Genomic DNA, 18,126 nt, shown 5'->3' with positions numbered 1-18,126 from the left:
AAATATTAATAATATGTTTTGTGTTAGGTAATATTCTCAATTTTAGATAGAGATATAAGGCCAAAAAAAGTTAAATGATTTTTCCAGAACCTCAGGCGAATTGATAAGAATGCCAGAAACAGTTATCAAATCTGAGTCTTCCAGTCCAGCTGTGTGCTCTATTTGTAGACCATCAGTACTAACACATGCATTTAACTCTCCCTTTCCCAAGGCAGAAAAAAATAGATGCATAGATGAATAAAATCCATAATTATTTTGGAAACTTCATTTTAGTCACTGATTTCATCCTCTTTCCTATCAAATCATTTACTAGAACTACTTGAAAGAAGTGACATTGAGTTTCCCTAGAGTTGGCCCTTTCCCAAGCTAATGAACATCTAAATGATAGACAGCGGGAGGGGGAAGAAGAGAATCCAAAAACTGACTATAATTTCCTCATAAAGTAATCAGAAGTGAGAAACATATGTATACTCTAAGGTGCTATTTACCATCAAATAATAAGAACTATATCCAGTGCTATGAATGAACTATCAGCTATCTAAACATGAGGCAAATTATTCAAATGCCTCAGCTACTAAAACACATGAACTCACAGATCACTATAATACTGTGGTTTAAGCAAATCACTACTTCAGTACCCCCTACCCCAGGTCCCCTAGGAAACTGATGTATACAGAATTGTAAGCTTTCAAGCCAGAAGGGGCCTTAGAACTCTTCCAGTCCAGACCTCTCAGTTTGTAGGTGAAGAATCTGAGACATGGAGTGCTTAGATTATTTCCCCAAGATCACACAGGGAATAGAGTGAAGATTCAAATTCAGGTTTATGGAATCCTCAAGTTTTAAAGTTGGGAAGGCTCTCAGAAATCTTCTAGTCTGGGGGCAGCTGGGTAGCTCAGTGGATTGAGAGCCAGGCTTAGAGATGGGAGGTCCTAGGTTCAAATCTGGCCTCAGCCACTTCCCAGCTGTGTGACCCTGGGCAAGTCACTTAAAGCCCATTGCTTAGCCCTTACCACTCTTCTGCCTTGGAGCCAATACACAGTATTGACTCCAAGATGGAAGGTAAGGGTTAAAAAAAAAAAGAAGAAAGAAATCTTCTAGTCCAACACTCTACTCAAAAACTTCCCAGCACATTATCTTTTTAGAAAGTTAGGACCATTCTCTTCAGATTTCTCCCACCAGTTGTCCCTATTCATTATATCTAAAAATGTCCTATCATACCATTCTTTTCTACACAAATTGGCCCTTCTGTGATCCAAGAACATCCAGTCCAGTCTGCCAAAGATGTACCAAATTCAGAAAACAGACCTCAGGTAATTCTCAACTTTCAAATGATTTTCCCAAAAGTTTATTCACAAGTCTGAGTGAGAAACATAGAATGTATTCTTCCAAAGAAACAATATCATAAATATTGCCTAAATTTTTATGGCAACCCTCAAAATCCTATTTATGCTATATTGTAACTGCATTATAACAGCACTTAAATGCCATTTAAAGCATCAATTGTAAGTGAAAACTTGTTCAGAGTTCCAACAATAGCAGGAGTGTGTTTTGATCCAGTAAAACCCAGACAAAACAGTGGGAAGGAAATAGAGTGTCCCAGAAATACCAGATGAAGAAAAATAGGTGAAACTCAAGAAATTTTCTGCCAGAATTTTTTACTCCAAATTCAATGTTCTTTTCAGAAGTACTAATTTTTTTCAGGGTATATATGAAATGCTATGAAAACATGGGTCCATAAGAACATAAATGCGAGGATGCCACAGATCTTCCAATGAATGTGTGACCTTGGGCAAAATTTCCTCTAGCTTGAGTTTCTTTTAAAAAATGAATTTTGGTGGAGAGAGCAAGCTGGGTGGCTCAGTGGATCAAGAGCCAGGCCTGGAGATAGGAGATCCTGGGTTCAAATTTGGCCTCAGACATTTCCTAGTTGTGTGATCCTGGGAAAATAATTTAATCCCTATTGCCTAGCTGTTACCATTCTTTTGCCTTGGATCCAGTTCACAGTATTGATTCTAAGATGGGAAAGTAAGGGTTTAAAAAAATGAATTTAAGTTAAAGGAGCTCTAAGGTCCTCTCTGGCCCTAAAATTCTATATATTCGTGGCATAATTAGGTAAATATTATAGATACAGCCTGAATACTAGAAGGAATAGGAATTCAGTTCCACCATTTGAGCAAAATTTTTTTTTATTTTGGATGACATACCAAAAGTAAAAAGCTATGTTTTTAATTCTTTTTGTATTTTTCCATACTAATAAGTTGTATTACTTTACTTTTAGTTACTTCAAAGTAGAAAGAAGATTTTTCTCCCCTTATAGTTTCGGGCATTATATTTGTGTAAAGGAGTGGGGAATACAGGACCAGATCAAGAATAAAGCATAATTTCCGCCCACCAAAAAACCCAATAACAATCAAATTTCTTAATGAAGACTGAAAATAAGAACTTTACTTTTTGTCTTAGAACTAATATTATGTATCAGTTCTAAGGCAGAAGAGTGATAAGGGCTAGGCAATAGGGGTTAAGTGGCTTTCCTATGGTTACACAACTAGGAAATATCTGAGACCAGATTTGAACTCAAGTACTCCCAACTCTAGGTCTGGTGTACTACCTAGTTACCTAGCTGTCCCTGAAGCCTGTTTTCTTTTTCCTTCCTTCCTTCCTTCCTTCCTTCCTTCCTTCCTTCCTTCCTTCCTTCCTTCCTTCCTTCCTTCCTTCCTTCCTTCCTTCCTTCCTTCTTTCTTTCTTTCTTTCTTTCTTTTTTTCTTCCTTTCTTTCTTCCTTTCTTCTTTTCTTCCTTTGTTTGTTTGTTTGTTTCTTTCTTTCTTTCTTTCTTTCATAACAAATAAAACATATAAAGAGTAGGAAGTTGGTATTTTTAATAAGTAAAACCATGAATTTTTAATCTAAATTTTAAAAGACTAAAGCTTTTCCCTTTGGTATTTTGTTCAAAAGCAGAAGAAAATAGTAGGAACAAGATAATACAAATTGGGCTTAGGTTGGGCCTGTTTCCCAACAGCCTATCACCATAAAGAAGTGAATCTTCTTCATTAGGATGATAGGACCATATCTTTAGACCTAGAGTTGGCTATCAGAAGTCATTGTATTCAACCCATCCCATCCCAGAAAAGTTAAGTGACTTTACTTTCTCAAGGTTATATGTATAGATATTTCATTGTTCCCAAAAATTCTGTGGAAAATGTAGTGTATTTCTACAAGTATTGTTCAAATTTTTAAAAAATGAAGTGAAATGAAATGAAGACCAAGACTAAGTAATTCTACTCTGAAACCCTTCTCAAAACAATTGATGAAATGGGTCAAACTTGTGTGTGTGTGTGTGTGTATTTATTTTTGTATTCCTCCCATAAGATTCCCACAAACCATTTGGTGTTCAGCTGAACCTAGAGATATTTGCCATTGTTGTAGTTGTCTTTCAGTAAATAACACCACCACCACCTATGGAAATAGATGAAAATAAAAGTAAATAATCATTAAATCTCAGTTTAAATCTTTAAATTTTGGCTTAGATCCTTGTAAATGTTCAAGCCAGATTTTCTTATATCATTATGAAACACCAGAATTATAGCACTAATTGTACTCTGTTACTCTACGTGTTGTTTACACTCTCAAGATACCAACAATTTTTTTAAAATAAGCAAAATTTTAGATCTTGATATTTAGCTAAAAGTTTTCATTTCATCTTTCTACAAAATACAAGCAAGCATTACTATTGGTACTTATCTTCAAAAATGAGTCCCATAGAATTAATTAATGTAAGAAAAGCTATAGAAAAAAATTGGCTTAACAGAAATTTTATTGCAATATATGGCATAATTAGCAAAGCCCTTTTTAAATTCCAAAGCTAAGTTTTGAATATGGGAAGAATAGCTTACAAAAATACCTCCACTTAAATTGTATATATTTTTCACCATATGTGACACTGTAATAAAGCATCTGTCAATATTTCTAGGATTTTAAACTCACGCAATCTTGCTTAACCTAAAACCTCACTGCTTTGCTTAAAAGTTCTCAGGAGAAAATTTTTGATGAAGTAAGGATTTACAAGTAAGGGTTGAATATTAACATAATATTTTTGGTTGTTCACATTTAAAAAGAAGTGTTTCAGTTTTAAGATATTTTTGCCTTATGTAAATATGAAATATCTTAGTTTGAAAAAATGCCATTTACCTTACTTAACCTCATCTAACTTTCAATGTGTTTAACCCAAAACAATGAAGTTTCATACCTAGTAATTTTTTTGACCTTTATATATAATTCAGTGAGGCTCAAATAAATAATAGCACATAAAAATAGTTATCATATTTCACCCTAACACTACTGTGAACTATAAAACACAAATTTTCATGCACCCTGAAGAATTTAATGAAACTTTATATTTTCCCAACAATTTTATCCTCTGTATGAACAAGAATGAACTGAAGTTGTTAAGTGACTAACTCTTCTAACTTACTAGAACTTCTCTGTTTGGTTGAGCTATTTATATTGCAATTGTAACTAGGTTTGGGGAATTATAGTACATTTAACTGATATATTTTGGCATATGTAAATATATAAAATCCAAGTTAAAAGTCAAAATGATTCCCACAATTCCAACCAATTTTGTTTTATAATTAGCTTACAAAAAGCAAACTACAATGTGCTTATTTTTATCGTGTGAAACTTTTACCTTTATCTATAAATTCCTTTTAAGTATATACAATAAAGTTTTTACTATTCAGTTGTTTTTTTCACCGATGGCCATGTCGGTTTCCATTTTTCATCATCTGGAATGCTTACTGGTAACCGATAAGACTTCCAAATTACATTGAAGACCAAATATTACCCTTCATGTTAAAGTTTTAATGAGATTATTTTACTATCTTTTTATGGTACAATTTTACTGTAAAAATTGCTTTGGAACAGTAACACATAAACCTTATGTTCAAGAGACACCTTTTGTCTGACCACCTAGAGCAAGAAACATTAACCTTGTGACTTCTCTCCATTAAGCTTTCATTTCTACCTTGTCAGAGGATGCCTTGGAAGAAGACTCTACCAAATTCAAGATATAACAAAGACACTGCATTCACACAATAATAAAGATGTTAGTTGGTTAGTTTAATTGAATCAGTGGCAGGGACAAACATAATGCCTAAGGGAAAAAACAGACTTTTTTTAAAATTGTGATATTAATCTCTGATGTTATTGGTCACTTTGGATGTCATATTAATGACTTCCATTTCATATCCTTGTGTCAACAATCATCATCATAAAACATTTTTTAAAGCATCCAGTTGTATGTGGTGCTATGCTATTGGTTGAGAACAATTTGCATCCTACAAATAGGTCATTTCCTTGGTTTAGAAAGTGAAGAACTTTTTGAAAGAGGTGGTGTTGCAGTGTGGAATTGGATTCAGAAACTTGGACTTGAATATTAGTTCTTCAACTTAATACCATATCCTACTCTGGGCAAGTTGTATAGATCTACCTCTTTAGTCCTCAGTCCCTTATCTGTAAATTGAAGAGGTTGTACTACTTGATCTTTCTTTTTTTAACTCTTACTTTTGTCCCAGTAACAGCTCTAGGATAGAAGGGCTAGGTCTAAGCAAATGCAGTTAAACATGGACACACAGTTAGGAAGTTTCTGAGGCCAGATTTGAACCCAGGTTCTCCCAACTCCCTATTTACTGTTGCACCTAGCTGCTTCTACATAATCTCTTAAAGCCCCTTCCAGATTATAAATACTATGATTAAAATGAGGAAAATAGAAGATTCCAGAATAAATTATGGAATCTAAGTAGCTAAAGAAGGTTGTCTGTATATTTGGGGGTCGACTTATGTATAATGTAATTTATATTATGCTGGAGCCATAAAACTGTACAAACTCTTTGACCAGCAAGACCACTACTGAGTCTATATCCCAAAGAGATCAAAGATGGGGAAAAGGACCTATGTGAACAAAAATACTTACTGTAGCTCTTTTTGTGGGAGCAAAGAATTGGAAACTTAAGGGATGCCCATCAGTTGGGGAACGACTGAACAAATTGTGGTATGTGATTGTAATGGAATACTATCATGCCATAAGAAATAATGAACAAAATGATCACCAAAAAGAAAAAACCTGGAAAGACTCATATGAAGTGATAAAAAATGAAGTGAACAGAGTCAAGAGAACATTGTACACAGAACAGCAATAATATATGTGATCAGCAGTGCAAAGATCCAGGAAAACTCCAATAAAATCATGAGGAAAAAGGCTACTGCCCACCATAGCAGGAACTGATGGAGTCTGAATACAGATCAAAATATACTATTCTTCACTATTTCCTCCATGAATTCTTCTCTAATATAAGCAGTACACATTTTATTTTACAACATAAGGAACATGAAATCATATATTACATGGTAGCACATATACAACCTGTATCATATTACCTGTATGGATCACAAAATGTCAAAATGATTATTAAAATTGTATCTCTGTGTAAATAAAAGAAAGTTGAAAAAATATATTATGCTGTTAATATGGTTTGCACTTGGTTTGCAGTGTGGGTGATTGGTGCTGAGCTATTTACATTTTCAAACTTAGTTTCCCTCATTATCAACAATCTACTTTTATGAGATTTGCTGGCTACTTTAGGTGGGTAGAATACAGCACTGAAATAGATTTCTGCATTGCAAAGCTAACTGACCCTACATGGATTGACTCTATGACCATGACTTCTGGAATAGAAAGTAGTGTCTATGGCATGGCAGTATACAATACAGATAAGCTGAGTAGGGACAACTGGTGTAAAGATTTGGGGGCTGGGCATGGAAGATAAACAAATTGTCCTAAAATTATCTTGTAAAAGTCTAAACTGGTGCAGAGAATGTAGTGGTTATAAATTTTACCATTTTCCTTACCAATCCATCCTTGGCATGACATATTCACAGTATATGATAATACATTTATATTGGGGCTTTTCTTATTCAAACACAAATATAGTTCTATATTTTTCTTGAAAGGAAATTATACAGTTCTTTGTTATTCTTTTGTGACTTTTGGCTGACTTTATCTAACACTGCCACTTTCCTCAACTCACTACTTCTTCTTGGGAGACTTTTCAACTCTCCAATAAATTTGAGTGCCAGGAACAGTCACTCTACTAGAAACCTCCAAAACTCTTGGATCACAAGATCATAGATACAAAACTAGAAGGAAACTTAGAGTTCATCTAGTCTAACCCCCTCGTTTTACAGGTAAGAAAACAAGTCTAAGTGGATTGCAGAAGACCCTATATCTAATGAATGGGAAAAGTAAGAAACGAACGCCCTTTGTCTCCAAACCCAGATCCCCTTCAGCTTCACAACTGACTTGCAGTGGTTTATAGGTAAAAGCAGTAAAATCTGATCATGTGAAAGAGTATTTTTTCCCTAAATAGTCACTTTCATTTGTTAGTTTCATTAATCTTAGACACACTTCATCCTCCTTGTTAACTTTTTAGGTCGATCTTTCTAAAGAATTGCTTACTAGTCAGGCCATATGAATGAAATCTTAAATTCTCTCAAATAAGAGAATTGTAACTTCCTCCTCCTCCCATCACCTACTAGGTTTTTCCATTAATACAATGGAGATTTTAAACAGTTTAGTTCTCCAATATTGACTGCCATATGAAGGCAAAATCTGAATTGGAGTTTTTTGAGCTTTGTTTTCAAAACTCTTAATGGGGAAAATGAACATTTGTACCCAAAGAATTGATATATGAGCAATATTGTCTTTCATAATACTCAAATACTCCAACAATGATGAAATTTGGTAGGAAAATGTGTAGGGGGAAGAGAAGGGATTAGTTAGGTCATTTTACCTGACACCTTCCAGAGTACAGTAAACTCTCATTAAGACTTAAATAACCTATGCATCATAGATATTTATACTCACAGAACCAAATATAATCCCAACAGAAATCAGTGATTTTCCCTACGTGATTACCTTAGGCTTCTATGGAAGATTTCAAGCTGCGTCAGTCTGGGTAATCACTGGAAAGCCTGTAAGAAAAAGCTTAATTAGTGTTTTGAGGATGAAAAGTACCATATGAGCGGTAAGAATTATTATTGTAAATAATTATCATACCCCTTGTGTAGTAATAATTTAACTATCTATGGTTCTCTTAGATTTTTGTTATGAATTGGCTCCTATGTTAGGCTTCATTATTCATTTTAATCCCTCATAAATGCCCTCTCTTTTAGTAGTTGTTGGTACTTCTGATATTGAAGTAGCCAGCACTACTAAATTAATTACTCTTATGCCATTTTAATTCAATTCAGCAAACATTAAATACTTGCTACAAGAGAAGTATTTGCTAGGTCCTTAGAGTCTAGTAGGCAGTTTGTTTTTCACCAGGAATCAAATAGGGGCTTTGGATCTCCTGTAATACAACCTTCTCCCCACCTCAAAACTTTAACTGAAAACTGAGTGCTACTTGTAGTGTGTATAATATGTGCTAATTAATACATGAGCTAAGGAGTATCAAAAGGTGCCAGGCCCTTTAAGAGTTTCTAGCCCTTTACAAAGCAGTATCATTTTGTAGCAGAGAAAGGGGCATTCTGACTGGGATGCTCAGAGGGGTGATGGCTTGGAAGGATCTGGAAGGAAAACTACGGTAATATCAGACAGTACGAACAACTCTGAGCTGGGAGCCGATTATAACAAAAAAAGAATATTTCTATCCTCGTTAAGTTAATATAACCTTAACTAAGTTGAAAAGAAATCAGAGTGTTAGGGGCAAAACTGACACTCTGGAAGCTGTCACAGCCCTGTCAGGAGGTGACAAGGCAAGTTCAAGACAGGGAAGCAGAGACTGAATGACAGTGGCTGACAAAGCTAGGATTTTAAAAGAAACAAATACTTAAGAAATTGGTTCAAAACAGAAGAGACCTTATATTAGTTTTAATGATTTGTTCAATTATTTGCTGTACTCGATATTTCTAGTTAATTTCATTTATTAAATCTTAGCATTACATTTGATGCTATTACTTTGTAAGGAAATGATATAACTTTTTATAAGTATATATAATGTATGTTTATAATTTTTATCTTCCCGATTTGTCTAATTCAAACAAATTCTCAAATGTTTAGGTTGCTCAGTAATTACCCAAAGTCTGGCTCTTGCCAACACAATGACTGGAATACAGAAGGGCTCTAATTTTCTTAGCAATGTCTAGATAACTACTTCCTAAATAGCCTAATGACAATTTTTAAGTGACATAAACATTTCCCAAATATGGTTCTCTATAGTCACAGTTAACAATAGCCTCCTAATAGGTCTTCCTGCCTCAAGTCAGTTCCTACTTCACTCTAGCTTCCCCAAATTTACCAGAGTGAGTTTCTTTAAGATCTATATTACTTTCCTACTCAAAAACTCTAAAGGCTTTGCATCACTACTAGGAAACAACTAGAAATCCTTTATTCAGCTATTAAAATCCTTATAACTTAGCCCCAACCCATCTTTTCATATTAGTTATATATTACTGCCTTTCTTATTTGCTATGGTCCAAGCAAAGTGGTCTTCTCTATGTTTCTCACATATGGCATTCCATCTTGAATTTCCACGACTTTTTCCTGGCTCACTCTCATTTCTGAAAAGCATTTTTTCCTTGTCTACTGTACAGAATTCTTGATTTATGTAAGAGGCAACTCAAATGGTATCTTTTACACAATTCCTCTTCTGATCATTCCCCTGCCTCTCTGCTGCCTTTGCTCTCCTTCCATCCTTTCTTTACTACCTTGTATTTATTTTGTGTTTAATCTCTATTCCGTACATATTTATATATGAGCATGTTGCCTCCCTTGATAAAATTTGTAAACTCCTTCATATGAAGAACTATAATACTTGTTTCTTTGTATTTGTATTACCTAGCACAGCACCTGGCACATAGTAGATGCTTAATAAGTTATTGCTGATAAAGGTAAATTCACAGTTATAACCTTTTAAAAATGTGTTAGGTAAATGATCCCTCTTTGTGTCACTTACAAAATTAGAGACAGCATTGTCCAATACTGGACTTGGGAATTGAACTTAGTCTAGGACAAAGTCAGGAAGATGGTTTTAGTCCCTAGCTGTGCAGCCCTGAACAAGTCGTTTAACATCTCTAGGCCTTTCTAAAATGAAGAGTTTGGTTTTTATGACTTCCAAGATCCCTTCTAACCCTAAATTTATGATCCTGTAGTCCTATCATCTCCATCTTTACAGAGACTTAAAAATAATGCATGAAAGTATTATTTTAAATAATAGCAAAAATCTGTGGTGCTTATATGAACACTTTTGGAGTATCAGCAATGTAGTTCACAAGCAAATGTTCCTAAGATTCATTTATCCAGCAAGAATTCATTAAGCCTCAGCTCAGTATATGGAACTAAGTACAGTGGGACATAGGAAAGGAAAAGACATATCCTCAAACTTACACCCAGTTGAGAAGACAATCCCTATACACAATACCTATGATAATAATAGCTATTATATTAGGAACTGGAAGAACACAGAGGAATGAAATACTGTGGGATAAATTTAGTATCAAAGTAAGGGGATGGATAGTAAAGTCATGGGTTAGTTAGGGAAAGCTTCTTGTGGAGAAAAAAAAGTAAACAGTAAGGTAAATCTTGAATGAGTTGAGTTAGTTATATAAAAGAGAGACAAACTGACTTAAAAGCCCTGTGACACCACCAGCTCTTTGACCAAGGGCAAGTCGCTTAACCTTTCTAAAATGTAAAATTCAGTTAAAAATTAAAAAAAAAACTACATTCAATAAAATCAGTAAACATTTTTAAGTAACTTCTATGTTCCAAGAATGGTACTAAGCACTGAGTATACAAACAGAAGCAAGACAGTCCTTGCCCAAGACAAGTTCACAATCTAATGGGGGAGGTGACAAGCAAATGTACAACCAAGCTATATACAGAAAAAAATAGGAAAAAATTAAGAGAGGGAAGGCATTAGAATTAAGAAAGGCTAGGAAAGGTTTCCTATAAGGAATTTTAACTAGGATTTAGAGGAAGCCAGAGAAATTATTAGGATAATTTATAAGGAGATGAGAGGAGAAAATTTATAATTAGATAAGAAGAGGACATTCCATCATGGAAGAAAGCCAGAGAAAATTCTGAGATTTCAGAGATAGAGTATAGTTTGAGGAATAGCAAGTGAGGCCAGTGCTACTGGATGGAAGAGTCCTTGGGAGGATATAATGTGTAAAAAGACTGGGAAGGTGGGGACTGGGTGGAGGGAGGTTATGAAGGGCTTTAAACGCTAAAGAGAAGACTGTATTTGATCCTGGAGGCCATAAGGAGCCACTGGAATTTTTTGAGTAGGAAATATATAATTGCACCTGTCCTTTAGGAAAATCATTTTGGTGGCCAAATAGAGAGCCATTGGAGCGGAAAGAGGCAGGAGGAGTGGAGTCAGGCACACCTATCATCAAGATTTTGCAATAATCCAGCATGAGGTGATGAGGGCCTGTGCTAAATGGAGTCAGTGTCAAAGGAGAAAAGGGCAATATTGAGGAGAGATGCTGCAAAGGTGGAATTGACAAGCCTTGGTAACAAATTGGATAAAGAAGGATAAGGGAAGAATGTGGAATCCAGGATGACCCTTAGGCCTTCAAATCTGAGGAACCCAGAGGATAGTATTGCCTTCCACAGTGGGAAGAGTTTAGAGGGAAGGTTTAAAGAAGTTTTGGAAACTATTCTGGTAAGTGAAGGAATTTTCTATACTGATGAAATCATAGGGCTTTAATGATAAGCAACAATTAGTTGAGAAGTAAAAAAATTGGTCATTTTGTACAGAACTTTTAGACTTTTATAGCTGAAAAGGATTCACTTGTCCATCAACATTTCATTGGATTTGGGATCTTATTAAATTTATTTTCCTCCATTGTTGCAGATCTGTAACTCATAAATCATCCATGCTCCTGTGTTGCTTTTGTCCACTATTTTCTCTCAGTTTATCCCCAAAGATTAACCCAGTGTCTAGAACCCTTATCTAGGTCTTTTTGCATTTTGTGGAGCCCTTTGGTTGTCCATCTGCTATCCTTCATTCTCACTGCATGACACTTGCTTAAGCAACATCCCTTGCATCACTTCTTGAGCATAAGTTACTACTAGGAGAAAAAAAATTGGCACCATGCATTTCTCACCATAATCTTTGGTCACCCACAACTATGATTCTTCAAAGATTATGATATTCTAAAATTCACAACCAAGCAGCATTATTTGTGGAAGACTTGCATTTAAAAATGATTTTTGAGCAATTTCAGATCATTGAAGAGTAAGATAGCTTGCCAAATGTAATTTACCACATTCTCTTCCTCCTATTCAATTCTGGGCCCAATTTATTGTCCATCTACATCACTCTACCACAGATATATGTACTAATTTAATGAATTTGTCATCATCTGCACTTAATAGTCTAAGCTGGGAATTCTTAGATTTCAGTAATGATAGGGAAGATATTCCCATGAATGTGTGTCTTTATTTTCAAAAACCTTAGGTTTGTGTTGGGAAGGGGTATTTATGTATTTTATTCAATTAAAAATATTATGAGGAGTTCCTAGGCTTACCATACTGCCAAAAGGAATCATTAAGCAAAAAAAGTTAAGAACTCCCAGCTTAAACAATAGTATTTTTTATCCATTTCTTTTTTTCCCTTGTATGGACTGTTGGATATTATTGGATTAATGGATCTTATTGCTCTTTTAAGTAGTCATGGGGTTTATTAAGAAGTCTATATAATAATGTTCTGGGGCCTGATAGCCTGATTCAGGCAGCACAGTATAATTTGCCAACAGAAGCATCTGTATCACCTCACCATCTATATTTTCTCATCTCCATTAGTTAATAGCTGCTGTTAAATACAAATTTGTTTCTCTAGGCCAGTAAATAAGGGGCAGTATCTCCAAAGATTATCTGAACTTTACCCTTTCTATAAGAAAGAGAAGATCCTGGCTCTAACCCATTCCTGTAGTCTCCAGTATATCAAAATTAGTTATTCTATTGCCCCACTTGCACTTAGATGTGACTTGCACTCAGTCAAGTGAACATTTTTATCATACTTCAAACTCAGCAAAATAAAAGAAATGCATAGTAACCAGCCTACTATCTCAATTCCTACATGTCCCAAGTAATATCCCCTTACCTAAGCTCTACCAAATTAGAGCCCTTCTCCTTTATCAGGCACCATTCTTTTGCATAAAATTTTTCTTGATCTCTGAAGTGCTACTTTGTCTTAGTATATTTATTTATTTGTTAACTTTATATTCGTGGGGGTATTTGTATATACTTTATCCCCTTTAGAATACAAGTACACAGTGAGTAGGAATTGTTTCATTTTTTATACCTTATCCCTTAGTCTCTGCCACCATTCCTGGAACACAATTATCAATCACTGAACAAGCATTTATTAAGTACCAACTTTATGTGTCAGACACTGCCTAGAAACACAAAGAAAGGCAAAAGATAGTCCCTCCCCTCAAGGAGTTCACAGTCTAATGAAGGACAATATAAACTATGTGCAACCAAGGTATAAGCAATATGAATTTGAGATAATCACCAGAGGAGATATCTCCATCATTGGAAATAATTATCAAAGGGCAGTAACTAACATTAAAGGGAATCCAGAAAGTTTCCTTGTAGAACATGTAATTTTAATTCAGACTCTAGGGAAGCCAGAGAAGCTTCCCAGAAGAAGAGAGAGAAAATTCCAGGCATGGAAGGGGAGAGGGGAGGGACCACCAATGAAAATATACACATTAATTCTAGAGATATTTTGAAAAGATTAAATATTCTTCCTTTTGTAACTTTATAAAAATAATTGGTGATTTATGTTAATTAGATAATTCTACCAAATCAAAATTATATATATATATCACATATATACCTTCTCTTTTGATTTACTATAGTTTTTATAAGAATTCTCATATTACTTTTTTTTTAAACCCTTACCTTCCATCTTGGAGTCAATACTGTGTATTGGCTCCAAGGCAGAAGAGTGGTAAGGGCTAGGCAATGGGGGTCAAATGACTTGCCCAGGGTCACACAGCTGGGAAGTGGCTGAGGCCAGAGTTGAATCTAGGACCTCCCATCTCTAGGCCTGGCTCTCAATCCACTGAGCTACCCAGCTGTCCCCTCATATCACTTTTTATCAACAGCTTTGTTAAAAAGTACTTTTTTTACTTTCTAATTGCTCATTTCTTGAAGCCTGTGATATAATAGACACACAAAAAAGACCACAAAAGTAACCACACAATCCAAATTCAAACTGTTCAAGGATAAGATTCTCCTTAGTTCTTTTATTCCAAGCCAGTCCCATAGCCACAATATTAGGACAAACCAATCTAAAAACCTAGGTTTTTCCTTCTGGTATATGCTGTCCATTGCCAGGAAATGCTGTTTCTTCCAACCTCACACACTAAATGCCCTAGCTTCTTGATTGTGGTGGCCATAATATATACCATATTAGAATTGCTACTTGTAGGCAGGATCCTGACCAACAAATTTCTTTAACTCATTTCTATGGTGATGACAGATCTCTGCTTCTGACATTCTATAGGCATTCTTTGCTTTAAACAGATTTGCTACATAAAATTTAAACAAAGGACAAATGGAAAAAGGACTGATTATTTTCTACTATACAAAAGGAGTCTTTAATTCTTTCATGAATTGAAAAATGTTATTTGCAAAAATTTATACACAACTTTTCAGAAACATTTTCATGAGGTACTATTAGAGGCAGTGGAAGTAAGCATCAGAATCTTGGCTTCTTGATATTTCAGTTTAGGTTTGGTTTTGCCTGGAACAATCCAAGAATCAAGAAAAAGTGAAGGGAAGTGACAAGCTTGGAAAGCAATCACTGAAAGAGAGAGATGTGTTTGTATGTATGTATGTATGTATGTATGTATGTATGTATATATATCCTTTAGAGTAAAGACTTTATTTTGTTCTTATAATCTATTTTCTAAGCATTCAACTTTCTGCTATTCTGATTCATTATGATCTTTTAAAATATGAAAACATTCTTCATCTGGTTTAATCTCACTTTTCATCCTATTTACATTATGTTCCTTTATTTTCTAGATAATATGTTTTAATAATACATTTCTTAAATTATGCATTTTCTGTTTCATTTTTATTTGATAGAATTATAGGTTTATTACTTTTTCTTAAAGGATTAAATACTTTTTTTAGCATCATAACAATTTTATGTGCTTTTGAAATTTCCTATGGTTAGACTTTGTTTTTTTTTTAAAACAAAAACTAGCCATACAATAGAAACTCAATAAATTCTTGTTACATTGAAATATTCTTGCAAATTGGCTAGGTGTGAGTATAGAACTGAGGGCTTACCACTTCCCTGACATAGGCTAGAAAAGCTTGTACTGCCAGAGGCTCTGCTATACAGAGATGGAACTGTCCAGATGCTGTTAGAGCCCAGAGGACATTGCACAATGGGTATCTGTTGCTGGAACTAGGTTAGGGTTCCCACAGCACATCCCTAGGAACAGAAATATACTCCATTCTTATGAGATTTTATCAAATCCCTGATTTTACCCATCAAAATAGAGAACAGGGCAAAAGGGACAAAAGCTATGAGTTTTTGCCCCTTTGATGTGCATTTCTGGGATTTTAGAATTATCTTTTTACTTGGTATTTGGAGCCTAAAAAAACTCTCCGAGTTAGTATTTATTTACTTATTTGTTTATTGTTTTTTTTATGATCTCAAATTTGTTCTAAATGTAGGTAGTTAATTATGATGAATTTTTAAAGTGAAAGCTAAAAAGACAAAACACAAATTGATTAAGTGAGGGTGTATCCTTTCTTTTTTCTTCCTTTCTTTTTCTTTGTTTCACTGTGAAATATACCTACAACAAAGAGTATTATTTTGAGAATAAAGTAAAATTAAAATGTATTTTTTCTCCCCAGTTGTCATGGGTAAAAAGAAGAAAGTAATGGTTAAAGTGAGTTTTTAGTTGCCTGTGTTCATTAAATTTTTTTAAGAAATGATTCTTCATATTATGTTGTGTAGCCAACCTAATTTTATATATGAATAAACTGTGATACAAGAAGGCAAATCATTCAGTAAGCCCAAATGTCAACCTGAAAGGGTAAAGGAAGACAATATGGGGCTCAGGAGGCATCTATCAATAGTGGGAAAATCCTTCTTTTTCTCCTAAGTGGGAGGCCCATTGGAATCAAGGGAAATGTCAGGTGGATAACTAAGGAATAATATCAGTCTTTAACTAAAGAATTTTTTAGTGGGGGTGGGTAAGATAGCACTGAAACAAGAATTAGCTTTCCTGATCTTCAGTACATTTTTCTCTCAGTTAATTGATAACAGATTAGGTTTCCCATTTACCTCTCAGATCATTGCTCTGCTTTAGTAAATTACTAGTCTTTTAATTAGTATCAACATTGTATCTTACATCCTTACCCAATTAGAGAATTTTTTGAGTTTCAAAGTATGATGTTTAAGTATTTATAACAAAATTTAACTTTTGGTTGTTAATTTCCCTAGGTGTCCTGGAAAGCTAATCTAAGAAGTTTGCATTTGTTGATATTTCTAGTTTTAACTGGGAAAAAAGTTTTGTTTTTACATTTTGATTTCAGTACAAAAAGCATTTTATATGTTTCTTTATATTGTTCAAATTTATAAATATTTTTACTGAACTTCTGCCCTCATTTTCTAAAATGGTTTCAAAAATACATATTCTTGAAATTTTCATGTCCTTATAAACATATAATTATTCTATTTCAAATTATTAATTTTGTATTGTAGAAAAACTGATGCCAAAAAAAGAAAAGCTCTGTCCATTCTCTTTATACATTATTATGTTATCATTCCATTAATGAGAATTAGCCTATACTTACTGTAATTCAGTGTCACTTCTAGACCTATCTTGCTTATTTCCTCTTACTCCTAGCAGTTTCCCTGCTTTTGACAGAAATACAAATTGTATTTGTATTTGTATTAAATTGCAAAAGTAGATGTTGAGGATCAGTTATCTAAGAGGCTTGTGTCTTTTCAACACAGTACTAATCAACCAAAGAATCATCATAACCTCAAACTAAACAACCTTTATAGTGATTTTATCACCAGGGAAATTGTCCATCCTTCAGAAACATTGTCACTGAGAAAGAAAAAAATAAAGGAGTTAAAATTGCTTTAGACCATTGACTTGTTAAGTCCCTCAAGATTCATAGGTTTGAATTGGTTTTCAAGGGGAGGAGGTACACAGAAGGATGGCTCTAAGAAAGCTCACAAACTGATTGCAGTCTTGGAAAGACTAGTAGGTATAAGTGTGATCACTCTGGGGAGGGGGGGGGAGCCAAATGTGGCTAAGAGAAGAGAAATAGGAAAGGAAGAAGACAATTAACATCTATTTTTTTTTTTAGCTTATTGTGTTTGGGATCTTCCCCCCCCCCCCATACTAATTTAAGAATGGGCTTTCACAAAAAGGGAAAAATATAATAGATTTTAAAATCTTTTAGTATGGTAAATGCAATTAGTAGTTGCTATTGTAGTATGTATTCATCTAAATCAAGGCCTAGAACAGAAGTTAATTATTCAGTTGTCTGAAACAATGTGTAATGTGAATGGAGCTCAGATGATGGGTGCCATAGAAATATAGACATAGAGGCATAGATATTTTGTGGACCAATCCAGAAACCAGACACTTCTGGTTATGTTCTGTGTTAAAATTAGGCATATGCCGAATTGTTTTGGATTAAAGCTCAGTCTGTCCATAAATAGTGCTAAAATTGACAAATGACAGGTAAATCCACATATATGTATATTCTGTTATTATGTGTATGTATATGTATATACACATACCAAAAATTACTTGTCAGTTCAATTTTCAGATACAATAGGAAAAAAGTCAGACAGATTTATATGATTTAGTTATAGTTTGTCCAAATGCAGTACCCACAGACAATGCAAAGACTTGTCCAGGCAAATCCAGAAGTGTCTATGTTTTTGGACTGTATATTCTATTAGTAAATATTTTTTGAAGTTATGTGAGTATTTAAGAAGGGGTTTCCAGTTCCAATTCAGATTCATTAAGCCTCCAGAGATGGGGAGTAGGTTATAAATCCTTCATGTA

General features: G+C 34.3%; 2 protein-coding genes across 24 annotated transcripts in view; one reads left to right on the top strand and one right to left on the bottom strand.

Annotated features, from left to right (window-relative positions):
* Positions 1–18,126, bottom strand: part of LOC103106450 (uncharacterized) — a 60,649-nt gene that overhangs the window by 19,123 nt on the left and 23,400 nt on the right. For 4 of the 7 annotated variants that reach the window (XR_464520.3, XR_008917896.1, XR_008917895.1 and 1 more), the window contains exons 2-3: positions 7,970–8,025; positions 2,634–3,453 (exon numbers count right to left, since the gene is read on the bottom strand). The gene's annotated coding sequence lies outside the window, so the exon portion shown is untranslated. Of the gene's footprint in view, positions 1–2,633; positions 3,454–6,481; positions 8,026–18,126 lie in introns of those variants that run through there. The other 3 variants (XR_008917894.1, XR_008917897.1, XM_056824659.1) reach the window with 3 other exon arrangements.
* Positions 1–18,126, top strand: part of FAM172A (family with sequence similarity 172 member A) — a 560,458-nt gene that overhangs the window by 537,117 nt on the left and 5,215 nt on the right. The window lies entirely within an intron of this gene.

The sequence above is a fragment of the Monodelphis domestica genome, chromosome 3 (genome assembly GCF_027887165.1).
Source record: "Monodelphis domestica isolate mMonDom1 chromosome 3, mMonDom1.pri, whole genome shotgun sequence".
NCBI classification, from domain to species: Eukaryota; Metazoa; Chordata; class Mammalia; order Didelphimorphia; family Didelphidae; genus Monodelphis; species Monodelphis domestica.
Note: the sequence above shows the minus strand (reverse complement) of the source record. Positions and strands in the feature narration are given on the sequence as shown.